The sequence below is a fragment of the Meriones unguiculatus genome, chromosome 1, assembly GCF_030254825.1.
Source record: "Meriones unguiculatus strain TT.TT164.6M chromosome 1, Bangor_MerUng_6.1, whole genome shotgun sequence".
Classification (NCBI taxonomy): Eukaryota; Metazoa; Chordata; class Mammalia; order Rodentia; family Muridae; genus Meriones; species Meriones unguiculatus.
Window position 1 is genome coordinate 143882993 of NC_083349.1, and position 15737 is coordinate 143898729.

The 15737-nt window shown below is 50.5% G+C and overlaps 1 protein-coding gene and 1 long non-coding RNA gene across 3 annotated transcripts in view; one reads left to right on the forward strand and one right to left on the reverse strand.

The window, feature by feature from the left end:
• Bicra (BRD4 interacting chromatin remodeling complex associated protein) overlaps window positions 1-6875 on the reverse strand; it is a 72733-nt gene extending 65858 nt beyond the window's left edge. For both annotated transcript variants that reach the window (XM_021648305.2, XM_060367823.1), the window contains exon 1: window positions 6691-6875. The gene's annotated coding sequence lies outside the window, so the exon portion shown is untranslated. The remainder of the gene's footprint in view (window positions 1-6690) is intronic.
• A 282-nt stretch (window positions 6876-7157) lies between these two features.
• LOC110555203 (uncharacterized) lies at window positions 7158-15390 on the forward strand. Its single transcript, XR_009586349.1, has 3 exons — window positions 7158-7819; window positions 13222-13349; window positions 14391-15390. It is a non-coding gene; the product is annotated as an uncharacterized LOC110555203 (long non-coding RNA).
• Window positions 15391-15737: the final 347 nt, after the last annotated feature.

A 15737-nucleotide genomic window follows, 5' to 3' on the forward strand; every position in this document is an offset into this window, starting at 1 on the left:
AGCAGGGCCTACGCTGGAAGCCTTCTGTAATTCAGCCATTTAAACTTCACATCCAAGGAGGGTCGGGAGCTCCGTTAGCAAGACGGCAACTGAGGCCGGACGGTATGTGGCCCCTCCCATGGTGCCCTGCACCTAAGGTGCCAACACTGGGCCTGGTGACACTGTGACCTGAATTCCTACATGGTAGAAGGAACGAACTGATTCCTCACTACTTGTCCTCTAACCTCTACATGAATACATGTAATTTAAAACATTTTATAGACGCCTGTACCATTAGTAACCTTTTTTTTTCAGCCAGGCTTGGAGGTGCATGTCTTAAATCCTAGTATTCAGGAGGCAGATCTCTGAGTTTGAGATGGGTCTGGACTAGAATAGCGAGTTCCAAGCCAGCCAGGGCTGCATAGTGAGACCATGTACATGAAATTAAAAACTAAAAACAAAAAACAAAACAAAACAAAAAACCTTAAAAAGAAAAATATTGCCAAGCCTGATGAACTAAATCTGATACCCAGGTCCCAAAAGGTGGAGGGAGAAAACTGACTCCTTCAACTTGAAGTCACATTCACGTGACAGGCCAGTACCTACACAGACACAACAAACAAACACATAAATAAATGTAAGACTCACTCCAGCACCCCACAGACACAACAAACAACAAAGTGCATGCAAGACCCCAGCCGGGGAGGGACTCAGCAGGCAAAAAGTGTTCTCTGTGGAAGAGGACCTGGGCTCAGAGCTCTAGAACTGAAATAAAAAGTGGGTGTGACCACACAAGAAGTTCTAAGCCTAGAATTGAAGGACAGGAATGGAGGGAGACAGAACACAGGGATTCGTGGCTCCATCTAGCTCCAACCTGCCTCAGAAGAAGAAGGTGAGGAGAAAGATGGACACTTGGTGCCTCCCTTTGCCCTCCGCACTGGCACACACATGTGCACACACACACACCTCATACACACTTGTGCACTCACATACACACACCATAAAATAAAATAAAATGCCAATTGTGGGGGGCTGGGTGGAGCTCAATGGCACAACATTTGCAAGAAATAAGAAGACCCTGATGTCATGACATAGACTGGTCATCCTAACTACTGAGGAGCTGAACAAAAAAGGGGTTCAAAGCCTTGGGACATGGAGATGGCTGTGTAACACAATCTGAACTCAGTCTCTGGACCCTATGTAAAAGCCAGACAAGGTGGTGGGTGTCTGTAATGCCAGCATTCCTATGGTGAGACAGGAATGCTGACGCAGGAGCCTTCCCTAAGCTTTTGGGCGGACCAGTCTGGAGTATCCAGAACAGGGGCACACAGTAAGAGAGACCTGACTTCCAACAAGATGGAAGGTGAAACTGTCCTCTGACCTTCATACACATACAACCCTGTACAGACATAGATATGAAAATAAATATTTTTTAGAATGTTCAAGAACTATGTGGGCAACAAAATTTAAAAGATGTGACTTTTATTTTAAAATAAAAGGGAGTGACTCAGTGGTACATCACCTGCCTAGAATCCTCTAGTGAGGGGCTGGAGTGTGGCTCACTATCACACAATGAGACCCTGGGTTCTAGATCCAGCTCTGAGAAATGTTTTGTGTCTGTCCATTACAGAATTCCCAGCCCAGCTGGGTTGAAAAGGCTGCATGGCAAAAGAACAGGCTGAGATGGATAGACTCCAGAGTGACTCAGGAGCTTAACCTGAGGTGCCTTCCCTCATGGTTACCAGTTAAGGCTGGTCCTGGGTTTCATAAAGGAAGAGAAACAGATCTAGAGGCAGCAATCCCCATTTGGGTAGCGAGGTGAAGTACTTGAAATTCAGAGCCACAGCTGGGTTCCAGAGACAAAATTCTGCCCTGCACAACTACACATGATGCAGGCCATGAGTAGGAGAATGAAACAAAGATGCCATGCGGCAAAAATACTGTGATGCCTGTTAAGGCAGCTCAGCAGACAGGCTGGATGTGAACAGCCAGGATGGAGAATGACTTCCTTACAGTGCAGCATCCCAGATGCTCCGAGAGCTACCAGAAGACAAATCCCACGCCTTGATCCAGCAGGCTGGCAGCACATGGTAACTCAGCCACACCATCACAGGAAACAGTTTGTCTAGCCAGTGGAATACCACAGAGCATACAAAAGATGGAGGAGCCTCGCAGAAGGTGTTCTAGGAAGATAAAGGTGAAAAAGCAAAGGGCAGAACAACTGGAGTACAAGGTACGAGCTGTACAAAGCAAGCTTCTCCACAGAGCGCCAGAGCTGAGACATTGTCCCTGGGGAGGAAGCTGGGGGACGGACGGAAGGCAGGAGAACAACCAGGGCTTTCTGTTTCAGTTGTTTTAATATGTCCTTTTTGTATTTATCACTTCAGAATATGAACCTGGGGTGACAGAATCTCAGCAATTGGAGGAAAAGGCAGGAGGGTGCGACATTCAGGGTCATCTTAAAGCTAGCCTGAGCTAAGTGAAACCCTGTCTTTAAAAAAAAAGGGGGAAATGGCTGGGCGCAGTGGTACCCACCTTTGATCCCCTGGGCTCAAGGGAGGCAGAGGCAGACAGATGTTCGTGAGTTTGAGGCCAGCCAGGTCTACAAAGGGAGTCCAGGACAGCCAGGGCTACACAGAGAAACTCTGTCTCAAAAACAAAACAACCAAAAAGCCAAAAAGTCAAAACACAAAAACGAGGGGGGAGGGAGTGAGGACTGGCGAGATACCGCAAGAGGGTAAAGGTGATGGCTGCCAAGCCTGATGCAGACAAGAGTTCAATCTGTGGGATCCACATGATAGGAGAGACCAGAGTCCTGCAAGCTGTTCACAGCACTCAACAAGTGTGTACCCACACATGGGTATAAATACAAACAAAACCAAAACAAATAAACAAAAATCAGAAACAGGGAGGAGAGCAAGCCAGCATAAACTTCCTCCTTGGTGTGTCTCAGGCCACTCAGACAGAAGTAATCAACCCTGCAGCAAGGAGCCCATCCATTCTCCTGCTGACCTGGGTTCCAGCATCAGCACTGATCCCAGGGCCTGGCCCTCAGCCCCAGCAAGTTTAACTGGAAACAATAGAAGAAACAAAGACACTGGTGGCCTCCTCAGCCACCAGCCAGATCCCTCCAATACACATAACTCATACAAAAAATTACAGTCTCCAAACTAAAAATGCCTTCAGAAAGCTCCTCAGGCCCTCTCATGGGGGACTTGGCTGTCCTGGAGACACAAAGGCTTCAGTCAACTGGGAACAGTCAAACAGGGGCTGCTATAAGCAGAGAAGGAAGGAGGGGAGGAGGGGTTCCTTGAGGACCTTGCTTGAGGCTATGGTGTGGCTGTATCCTTCATAGCTGCCCACAAAACAAAAACCAAAACACCAGAACTAAAAACTGAACAGAGGGAGAAGGGCAGATGACCCTGCTGGGCAGAGGGAGCCAGGTGCAAGGCGGATGCTTGGGGCTGCATCCAAGAATCAGAGAAGGAAACCAGGAGATGACCTGGCCCTCCCAAGGCAGCCCCTGCCCTGCAGGATGGGAGAGGGAAAATGGCAGGCCTAGCTGCTTACAGCCCAGGCTTCTTCGAAGGAATGCCATGTTTTCCTGTTTCCAATTAACATCCCCCAGCGGCAGCCCTCTGCATTCTTGAGACTAGGAGTCAAGGAAGCCTGGGGGAGGAAGGAGGGGGGGATCCTCCTGGAAGGCTGGCTGGTGGCCGGGCCTCAGGGCTGGAGGACCTCCTTCCCGCTATCCCCCCCCCCCCGGGGGGGGGGCTGAAGGCTTGATGCTGACTCCTGGTCCTTCTTAAGACACCCCCACCCCCACTACTCCAGAAGGTTGGCAAAGGTGCCAGAGGCTTCTGGGAAGGAAAGCAAGCAAGCAGTTTCTCCCACTGTCCCCAAATGGGCACCTCCTCTCAGGGCACAGAATCTCAGAGGTCAGTGTCCCCGCCCGCATGCCCACCCGCCCCAGGGTTACCCTAACCAAGGGGAAGATCAGTGGGGGCGCATGGATCTCCCAATACCCCTATAATCAGGCCCAGTGCTGCAACCTGGCCAGCACAACTTTGAAGCACACGCCCTGGCCTCAGTTTACTTTCCTGTAAAAAGGACACCACCTCCATGACCCCCTTTTCTGGGGAAGCTGGGGCCCAGCAGCACTTCCCTCCAGGGAGTACACCCCCGGGCTGGAACAAGAGTGTGTTGGGCCATCCGTTCTCTCTCTAGTCACCTTAGCATGGAGCGCGACCCCACCCCGACCCCTCACACCACCCCTATCCCAAACATCCAAGACCAAACACACTTCCAGCTACTCCAGGTCAGGTCAAAGAAAGTTCGCTTTCACCGTGTGCTGGGAGGAGACTGAGCCAGACGGTACAGACCTGCCTAAGGTTAGGGCTGGCCCGAGATGCAAGTTCTTTGTCAGCTGTATCGAGATACCATGTGGGTCCCAGGCCAGAGGAGCAGAAACCACTGTAACAGGCCAGTCAGACTGTTCAGCTTCCCTCTCTACAGTCAAGGGACAGCAATCACGCCAAGTCCCGATCAGATGAAGTGGTGGGTCACAGGGGAGCTAGGTCCCAAACCACGACAAGCCTTCATCCAGCTAGACCTGACTCCCCCCTGCTCCCCACACACCAGACAGTGCTGAGCCTTCACCCTCCTCTGCCAACCCAACCCTCAGGGGAAAACATCTGGCAGAGCGTTCCAAAAACCCAGGTCCACTGAAGTCAAAGGGGCAAAGTACTCAGAAGGGGAAGCCAACCGGGTTTGAGCTAGACTGGGCAAACTCTAGGACGTTGTGAACTGGGGCTCCAATTGACCAGAATTGTGTGACCTTAAGCTAGCCCCTTACCTACTCTAGACCTCAGTGAGTCTGCCTGGAAAATGGGAACATTCACTGGAACTCACTCCTCAGACCGTAGCCGGGGTAGAAAGTATTTACCAGTAGCCAATCCCGGGTAGAGAGTGGTTATTTCCGGCTTCTGGGAGGTGGGGGAGCTACAGAGGAAGGCAGGGTACTGAGGTAAACAACTGATAAGTCCCGTGGGGCAGGGGAAAGGGGTGGTCTCTAAGCTTGGCTTCCCTCTTTCCTCATCTTGGGGGCTGGGGTCAGAATTGCCTTTAGTGTGCCAAAGAGCTGCTCCGACTTTCAGCCCTGGGTCTCGGGGTTCTCCACACCCACCCCACCCCCAGAGATTCTTACACTATGTTGGAGGAGCGACAAAAGGGGTGAAGGTTTAAGATGTGGGGTGGGGTGCCAAATGCAGGCGCAAAGGCTGGGGACCTCAGAGGACCCCGTCACCCATACTTCCCCTGCAGAGCTGACCCGGCAGCCTCTGACCCCACCTCCAGGGACGTTCAGCTGCTCAGAACCACAAAGCAAAACAAAGGGGCGCGGAGAGGAAGGAGCCACTATGCCTTCCAATCACCGCGGACGCCGGAGCCCGCGCCCTCCCGCGGCTCGTCGCCGGGTCCTCCCGCTGGCGGAGGCCCAAGGCCTGACTGGGCAGCTCCCTGGTCCCTTGTCTCCCCGCGGCTGCCGGTGACAGGAGGCCGCGGAAGCAGCCAAGGGGAAGCCAAGGCGATGGGAAAACCAGATGGTCCCAAACCTCCTCCACCTACCCACCCACCCATCCATCCCATCCCACCCCACCCATCACCCTCCGAGCCCACGGCCTGGACGCCCTCCGCAGGGACCTGGCCGGGATCACCCCGGGGAGAAGACTGCCTTTGTCTAAAGGTCACCACCCGGAGCGCGGTGCCCGGGTTGGGCCTGGTGCCTTCCATTCCCAGGCCCACGGAGTTGGAGCTCAGGGGACACCCCAAATCCCAGGAGGTGACAGGCGTGGAGGCTCCCCCTTTCCCTCCCTTTGATCCCCAAGAACAGGCCCCCTACAGGACCAGCCAGCTGAGGGGGCGGGGGTCCTCTCCGCTCCCTGCCGGGAGTAGGGGAACCAAGTCAACTCCTCATTGTTTAGGGGCGATGGAGAGGGGAGACCCAGTGGCCTGCTACCCAGTTCCTCCCTGCCTACAAGCCTGCAGAGGACCCCCGATTCTCCCAGGCACCCCCAAGAAGCACTTGGGGAGGGGGCGCACGGGACGCGCGACAGGAGGGGGAGGAGATGGATTCAGCTGCTCCTTCATGGCCCTCGCCTTTCCCCAGAAAAGGCGGGGAGCACGAGGAGGGAAGGGGGTCCTTAAGACGGGCGGGGGGGTCCCCGCCCCTCCCCCCGTGGGACGTTCGCGCCCGCCCCTCTTCTCCGTTACATTGTACCCCGGGAAGGACCCCGTAGGGAACCGGGGCGCAAGGTTGGAGATCCGGGCGCAATGAAGGGGGAGAGCCTTGCAAGATCGGGGTGGCGGCGGTGGCGGGAGAGACCTAGGATGGGGGTGCGCGGATAGTGGTGGGCGCCGATCACCAAAAAAAAAAAAAAAAAAAAAAAAAAAAAGAAAAAGAAAAGAAAAGAAAGAGAAAAAAAATCTAGTCTAAGCAGCGGCAGCAGGCGCTGCGCCCCGGTTGGGGGGCTGAGTGTGGAGTGTCGGGGGGGAGTGGGTTCGGCCCCAGCTCTGGCTCTCCCCCCCAACACACACACCCTCGCCGCCGAGCCCCACTCCCCCCCTCGCTTTTGCGCCCTGTCACAGCCCGGACTCTCAGGTAGAGAGAGTTAAGAGATTTAAAGAGAAATTGCTACATTGTGAGAAACTCACCCTGATGTTTGAGCAGCCGTCGGCGCGGGGTCTCCGGGACGGCCCCGCACGGGCTGCACAGGGAGGACCCAGAAGGGGCCGGCCGGCCGGGCCGGTCAACGCACTGCCTGATCGCATGGCGGGGCCCGGCTCCGCTGCGCCCGGGCCCGCCGCCGCCCTTGCAACGAAGCGGCCCCGCGCGGCCCGGCCCCGCGCCCCGCTCCGGGGAGCGCCCCTCGGGTATGCAAAAAAAAAAAAAAAATTTTTTTTTAATTAAATGCAAAAAAAAAAAAAAAAACCTTGCTGGTTTTGTGTCCCGCCCCCCCTCCTCTTCCTCCTCCTCCTCTTCCTCCCCTCCGCCCGGCTAGGAGGAGGAGCCATGTGAGGCTCCGCCTCTATTGTAGTATACAACCAATAGTAGCGAGAAGAGTTAGAGCGGCAGATCTGGTATCCAATAGCAGGGGCACACTCTGTGGGCGGGAGCACGGAGTGGCGGCACCGCCCCCTCCTCCTGGCACGGCTGGGCTGCCACAGCGCCTGCTCGGCTGAGGTGCAGTGAGTTCACAACCTGGAGCTGGCGTTAGGCTCGGTGGCGGTGGAAGAGCAGCTGAAGGCTTCGTGCGCGCCCCTGTCCCTGCGCCTAGGGAGGCAGCATTGTGCGCCCTGGCCCAAAATGGTGGCCTCTTCGGAAGGATGCGCCCCAGGGCACCTCAGAAGACGTGCAAAGGTAGCGCAGTCGAGACTTGCGAAGGAGATGGGACAGTGATGCTACCCCTCGTCGGACCCAGAAGTTGCCAGGAGATGGGGACTTGGGTGGGGGGTGACCAGGACTCCATGCGTGGCAAATCAAGTGTCTTCGAGCCTGGGGATTTTGAGCCGCTGTAGCGCAGGGACCGTGGTCAGCCCTGGTAGAGACCCTGCGTCATGCCTGGCGGGCCGCGCAGATCCGAAACTCAGAATCCTTTGAGCAACGCTTGGATTCACAGGTCTATTTACAGAGTTCTTGGTGAGCGGGCATTTTCTCCCTGCGCGGCGCGTCCCCAGACCTCTCCGGCCTTCCTTCCTGGACCGCACTGGTCTGGTGACTTAAAATTCAGTTCTCACATACCCTTCTGTTTCTCCCGGGGCCCTAGAAAACCTGGTGCACACAGTAGGTATCAAATAAACGTGTGTTGTATAAACGACAGATTGATCTGTTTTATAAGCCTTTTTGGTGATCTCATCCTGGCACTAGCCGTAATATTAATTTCAGCATACATCTGATTGTTTGGTTTTCCTTTTTTCAGAAGAGGTCTTGCTACAGAGCACAGGCTGGGCCGGAACTCACGCTCCACCTGCCTTCACCCCCCAGGGGTTGGGATTACAGTTGTGTGTTGTCACTATGCTTGACTTGTATATATTTTATAATTGCTATTTTGAGTTCTAAGAATATAGTTAAGTGAGGAGAGTGGTTTTCTAGTATGTGGAGGTCCGGGTTCAACAATGAAAACTGTAGGAGGCTGGGGTTTACGGGCTCTGAATCAGAGCGGGCCCCTCTTCACACCGGCCTTTGCCTCTTGTTTGCTGTGTGATGTGATGTGAATAACTTAATCTCTGTGCTTCTATATTCTGTGTTCTGAAATGCTGAAGTCGAGGTACTGCCATGGCTCAGTGTGTAAGGGCGCTTGCTACCAGACCTGGCAATATGAGGTAAATGCCCAGAACCCACTTCGGTAGAGAGAACTAAGAGCACCCACGAGTTGTCCTTTGAGCTCTGCGTGTGTGTGTGTATGTATTTATTTATTATTTTTATTTTTTTGGTTTTTTTGAGACAAGGGCTTCTCTCTTTGTAGCATTGGCTGTCCTGGAACTCACACTGTAGACCAGGCTAGCCTGGAACTCAGAGCTCTGCCTGCCTCTGCCTCCCAAGTGCCAGGAGTAAAGAAAGGTGTGTGCCACCACTGCCCAGCATGATAAATATTTTTTTGAAGCGATAGGCCCATTTTTTTGGAGCCATCATTAAAAAAAAAAAAAGGATTTGCCAGCTGCTGCCATTATATGGTGATTTGGTAAAGTCCATTGTAGAAGTGGACACCTTGAGAACATTCGCTCTCACGCACACAGTGGTCTTTCGCAGGCCACTGGAGGTGTGTGGACCATTTAGGAAGCCAGCAGTGTGCACATGCTTTCATTTTTGTTGGCCGAGTGGATTGGCCTGCCGGTGTTTCTGATCAGACTTGCCCTCAGAGGGCTGAACCTGCAGAATTGCTGCACCTGGGAGAAGCAGTAAAGTACTGAGCTTTACTGAGGTGTGCACCAGCCTGGCCTACCTGAGCTCCTATCTTAAAAAGTCTCCCAACTCGCCCACAGGAGAGGTTACCTCCCACATCTAGATGTCATCACACATCTAGAAATGTGGCTTTGGCTCTCAAAAGGGAAGTGTTTTGCCCATGATCCTGCATCCAGGAAGTGGGTCCCAACCTCTGCTGAAAATGCCCTCTTGTGCAAAGTGACCTGACCTAGGTGGCACTTTGGTGTCCATTAGCACTCCCAGCGCCAGAAAGCTCAGAACTTGAGGCAGGACACACAAGGACCTAGATGACTTGAGGCCAAGGGGTTGACGGCATGAGTTCGTACATTCATTCATATGGGAAATGTGCTCTAACTTCCTGCATTAGGAATTCAGTGGGAGCCTTGAACTCCCCTGCTCCTCCTGCCTCCCACCCAGCCTAGGCAAGGCAAGGAGCACGCAAGTCATAGCCTGTTTCCCTACTAGACCTACGTGCTCTACAAGCACCAGATTTTACTCTTATATTTACTTTAATGTTTTGAGAAAGAGTTCTTGCCACGTAGCCCAAGCTGGCTTTGAACTGGCTGTTTCCTTGCTTCAGATTTTAAGTGCTGTGCTACCATGTCTGGCTAGAGTCCAGGTATTTCTGCTGTGTTGTGATGGATCTCTCACCCCTAGGGTGGTAGCCAACACTTAGGACACAAGAAAGGTTTCCTGGGGTTGGAGAGATGGCTTAGTGGTGAAGAGCATTGGCTATTCTTACAGGACTCAGATGGGTTCCATGGACCCACATGGTGGCTCCCAACCATCTGTAAAATCTCTTCCAAGGGGGTCAGACACCCTCTTCAGTCTCCCTCAGGTACTGCACACACGGTACACAGGCATCTGAGCAGGCATAAACAGGCAGTGGTGGTGCATGCCCTTAATCCCAGCACTCTGGAGGCAGAGGCAGGCAGGAGTTCAAGGCCAGCCTGTTCTACAGAGGACAGGACAGTTACACAGAGAAACACTGTCTCAAAAGTATATTGCTGGGTATGGTGGAACATGCCTGTTATCCTGCCCTTCGGAGGTTGAAACAAGAAGATTGCTAAGCATTCAAGGCCAGCCTGGGCAGCATGGGGGAGAGCATGTTTCATAAAGGGAAAATAAGCTGGGGATGCAGCTCAGCTAGTGGAATGCCTGCCTAGCATGCAGGAAGCCCTGTGTTCCACCCTCAACACTGTAAACCCTCTGTGGTCATGTAGGTCAGCAATGTCCAGCACTAGGGAGGTGGAGGCAGGAGGATTATATGTTCAAAGTCATCTTCTGATAGAACAACAAGTTCAAAGCCTTACATAAGATCTTGCTTCAAAAACAAAGGTTTGCTGAAAAGATATTGTCTATGGCTAAAATCCCAGACCTCTGAGAGGGTTTTTGAACACATGCTACTTGAAGTCCCTGGCTGGGTGTGGAGGAGTCAAAACAACCCAGTCCCCAAGCTGAGTCATAGTTGACACAGCCCTTGGCAATCAAATGTCTGTCTTCCCTGGGCATCCCTGAAAGCCATCCAGGCTTCAGATCTGATGACAAGTGTCTGTGCTATTTTAAACTCACTGGGCAGTATCTTCCTGTCGTGCACAAAGGTCTGGAGTTCATCCCAACTCCATATATACTAGGCATGGTGGTGCACACTTGTAATCCCAGCTCTGGAGGTAGAGGCAGGAGGATCAGAAGGGGTTAGGATCAGTGACTGGAAACACCTCTGTGGCTAAAGAGTTTGGGTTACTTTTATGGGAGGACCCAAGTTCTGTTCCCAGCACCCATGTTAGACAGCCAGTCCCAGGAGGGCGCATGCCCTGTTAGCCTCCTTAGACACTGGAATGCATGTGTATATATTCAAACAGGCACACATACACATAATTTAAAAATAAATAACTTTTAAAAAAAGTTCAGCCACATATCAAATCTATGTGCTAAGACCCAGCACATCTTTAATTCTGGCACTCAGGAGGCAGAAACAGGTGTGTCTCTGAGTTTAAGACCAGCCTTCATAGTGAGTCCCTGTCTTAATGAGGAGGGGAAGGAGGAGGTGGAGAAGGAAATCTCTTTTAAAAAAGAGTACAGATCGTTACTGTCCTTTTTCTTTCTTAACCTCAACCTAGGCCCTCACACAGCAAGTGCTCTAGTCACCACACCTAGCTCTCGTTTTCATTTTTTCTTCTGACAAAGTCTAAGTTGCTGAAGTTCAGGCCTTGAACTTTCCATCCTCCAGCCTCAGCTTCCCTAGCATCAGGGAGGACAGGCCTGTGCCAGCAGACTGGGTTCATTGTTTTATTATGACAATATAGTGAGAAAGGAAAGGTCAAAGTCCCTTGTTTTTGCTGTGGACAGGTGAGGCCCTCCTTTCTTACACATTTCTGCACATGCCTCAGCTCCCAGAAACCCAGCTTGTTATAGCCCAGCTCCCACCCGTCAGAACCTCATCAGAGCCATCTGTCTACAAAAAGTATCAATGGCTTCATTTAAACAGTCTCTCCAGCCTATCGGGGCGTCCATCTTACTGTGCAGCCAAGGACGACGTGGAACTCCTGACCCTCCAGCCTCACCCCCCGGATTACAGCGTCCCCCACCATGCCTGGAAGATGTGGGGTTAGGGATGAAAGCAGGGCTTCCTGCATGCTAGGTTAAGTACTTTACCTACTGCACCACATCCCCTAGTACTATTTTACTGTGTGTGAGAGAGACAGACAGAGACGGAAAAATTTACAGGAGTTGGTTCTATCCTTCCCATGGTTTCGGGAGATAAAATTCAGATCAAGGCTTGGTGGCAAAATCCTCTCTGACCCATCTCGTCAGCCCCTTCCACCTCCCCAACTCCGTTTATTTTTCTACTTCTGAAAGTAGAAACACTTCCCCGCGGCTCCTGTCAGGCAGTAGGAGCTTAAAACTGCGCCCCAATTGTTTCTGTATCCGAAAACCTGCTGGCATACGATTGGTGCATTTTTTTTTCTTTTGCATAGAACACTTCAATAACCAAAAAGCCTGACTCCGCTTCTGAAACACTCCTGCCTTTCCAGCTTGCTTTAAACAGGGATGGGGAGAGGTTTTCACGAGACTCCCACCTGGGTCTTGGTGGCCAGAAAAAGGAAGGAAAGGAAAAGAAGCCGCCGATTCATATGTAGCGTCTGTCCTCTAGCCATGCCCTTCGCCGGTGGCTGCAAGACACCATCTGCTTGCCCAAGCCGGCTTGGAGCGCAAGACTCCCTGCAGCAAAATCAGGCAGCGGACAGCCTAGCCCGGTCTGGGGTCCTCAGCGCCGCAAGTGCGAGGGGCGGAGCCTGGCCCTTGATTGGCCCAAGATTCGGGGCGTGGCCACGGCTCCGCCCCCCACTCACCCGCCCCTCCGCACACAAGATAAAACAGGCTTCGCGCCCTGCAGCTCCAAATTATTCGTGGAGTGGGCGTGGTCACAGTTTGTTTACACGCTGCCATTGGCTAGATTTGAATCGGGCCGAGCGGGTGGGCTGTGGGGCGTAGCCCCGGAAGGCGGGGCCGGCGGCTGACAGCTCTCAGAGTACTTTGGTTGTGCAGAATCTCGTTGGGCTTTCTGTCAGCTTCCTTAATAACGGCTAGGCAAGAAACTGAGGTGCCCGTTTCCGTAAAAATTTCTAAAGCCAAAATAAATAAGCGAATAGATTTAAAAAAGCAGGTGCAACCTAGCTTTCCAGCAATGAAGGACTCGGAAATCAGCTGTAATCCAGGCCCACAGCAAGACAGGAAGTCACTGTAATAAACCAGGAAACCGCGAAGTGACCCAAGTTTTGCAACCACTCAAGTAGAAGGGGCATGTATGGATGAAAACACACAAAGTTATTTGCTGATGGAGTGAGTGTACAGAATAAATTACAAGGTGGGGTTGAATAGACAGAAGTTGGGTAGATATTAGGTAATTTTGTAACGGTTTTATTGGGGGGGGCGGTTGAATTGGTTTAGTTTGGTTTGGTTTTTAGAGACTGGGTTTCTCTGTGTATCCCTGGCTGTCCTGGGACTTGCTCAGACCAGGCTGGCCTGGAACTCACAGATTGTGGAGAGCCGCTTGTTTTCACCCTGGCCTGCAGTTGGAGACTGGGATCGGCAGGATGTTTCGCCAAGTCCTCTTCCTGTTGTCTGTGATCCTCACACAGACAGGTGGTCAACCTAATCAAGTTTGACTTCTGGATGAACCCCTTCATTGTATCAAGGTGCTTTGTGCTCGTGTATATGTGTTATTTTTTGTTTTCTTCCAATCCTCACTCCCCACTCAGGAACTGCTGGACTCTGCCGGTGGTCTCTGCAGTTGGGTGCCTGAACAGGGACTTGAGATAAGGGGAAGCGGTGAAGGACACCACGGTGTTGGCAAGCTTGGATCATAAACTAAAGAGAAACGGGCACGGTAAGTAAAATTTGAGAGTAACAATGGGACAAGGCAGTAGCCTCCTGTTTTTTTTGTTTTGTTTTGTTTTTGTATGGAATTTAATTAGAGATAGTCTGTATATGCGGCATGGAACTGAGAAAGTGAAACTTTAAGGCTTAAAGAAAAAGAGGAAAGATGGAAGGCTTCAAGATAAAATTAGATTAGGCCATCGGCTCCTCCGGAAGAGTTTTATGTCCCTCCTGATGATAATAATTCCTTGTTAGAATACTTTTAGGATAACTTAGATTCTGATGAGCTTGCAGAGTCGGAGGAAGAACAAGCTAGGCATAAAAAGAAGATATAACTGAGTTTTATGGCTTTCCAATTATAGAGCAAACTGATGGACAGGGTAATATGGTGAGAGTCCATGCTCCTATACCTTTTAAATAATTAAAAGAATTGAAAACTGGATGTGCTCAATGTGGTCCTGCAGCACCTTTTACTCAAGCTCTGCTAGCATCCTTGCCTACCGAAGCCCTCTGCCCAGGGGACGGGAAGCAATTAGCAAGAAAATGTTTAGCAGGAGAAGATCATTTATTATGGAAATCAAAATTTGCTAAGCATTATCAAGCAACAGCTAAAAATCACTCGAGCTAGAAAAAAAATAGGCAGTCTCTCTGTTTCTCTGGTAAGAAAGCTAATGGTTAATCCTGCTACAAAGCTTCTGTGGTCATAAAAGTCGGATTCAACAAATAGCAAGGTGTTTTGTTGTCTGTTTTGGATGTATAAGTTTACCATGTTCAAAATGTCTTGGTTATAGGTAATTGGTCATTGGGTATGTTTAAAATCTGCAAAAGGGTGGGATCATATCCCCAAATACCACAGAGTTCTCTTAATCATGCTCTCTTTATTTTAAATTTTTTGTGGATATACAAGGCCATTCTGTGGCTGATTGATTGTGGCACCATAATACCAAAGATTATTATACCCAAGTAAAGCGGAGATCCAATTACTGAAATACGGCAGGGTCCCAACCCTGTATTAATATGAGGAAGAGGGCATGTTTGTGTTTTTCTGCAGGATACAAAAGGAGCTTGGTGGATCCCAGAAAAGGTGGTGCGATTTGCCAGAGCTGTTTCCCAGATGGAGGATGCTCCTGCTGCTGACAATAATGAATTTTGTCCTGATGGTGAATTGAGAGCTGTATTGGGCTTGTGCTCCTGACCCACCTTTGTTTCATTCTGCTTCTGGGAGAAGATGTGCAGAGAAACTTTTTAGATACAATGTGACTAGAATAGACAGATACATACTTGATTAGTCTGGTAATCAGGACAATTCTCAACAAAATCGGGAGGATAAAAAAAAAGGACTGACTATGGGTCTTTGGTCTGATTCTGGTTTTCAGCAGACCTATATTTGGAAGCTTGCCACAGAAACTCTTAGGAGGCCCTGTAACTGCCTGTGTAAATTCTCCTTTGTTGTGTGGAAATATTAACATTTTTATACACACTTCAAACTTAATGTTTCTTGCTAAGCCTTCAAATGGACAACAGGTTCAGGTTGTTTGACAGCCTTCTTTTATTATGGTTCCTGTGAATGTTTCTCAGGCTTGGTATTTTGATAAGGGGTCATCTTTTAAGTCACGTTTGGTAAGAATATATCTTTCAAGAGAGACAACCTAAGATAAGCACAATCTTCTGCTCTATAACTCTTAAGTTATGGTCAATTTTAAAAATATAAAAAAGGGAGACCTGTGGAGAGCTGTTTGTTTTCACCCTGGCCTTCACCTGGAGACAGTGATAGGCAGGATGTTTTGCCAAGTTACTTCCCTTTTGCTTGTGTGAAGATCACACAGACGAATGGTGGAGGTGAACAAGTTTGACTTCTCTTTCAATCCTCACCCCCCACTCAGGAACTGTTTGACTCTGCCAGCAGGCTCCAGCAACAGATCCTCCTGCCCCTGACTCCCAAGTGGTGGGATTAAAGGCGTGTGCCACCCACACTTTGTAAAATTAAAATTTGTATTACTCACTCAAATATACTGTAAATTGAAATAAATAAAATAAAGTTTTAAGCCAGGCACGGTGATACATGTCTTTAATGCCAACACTCTGGAAACAAAGGCAAGTGGATTACTTCTCTGACTTTGAGGCTAGCCTGGTCTATATAGTGAGTTCTAAGACAGCCAGGGCTAACTAAAGAGACTCTGTCTTTGTGTCATGAACATTCAATCAATCAAACAATGAAATTATTTTAAATCAACTTCTGAGAACCAGGTCTTAGCTTTTGCATGGTGGAATGACACAGGGGAAATGTGTCTTGTTATCATAAGCTGCCAGGGCTGTGCCAGATAGAGCCAAGGAAGACAGTGGATTTACAGTAGCGGTAGTACCCATCATCCTCAGGGGACATATTCCAAGCCTCCCA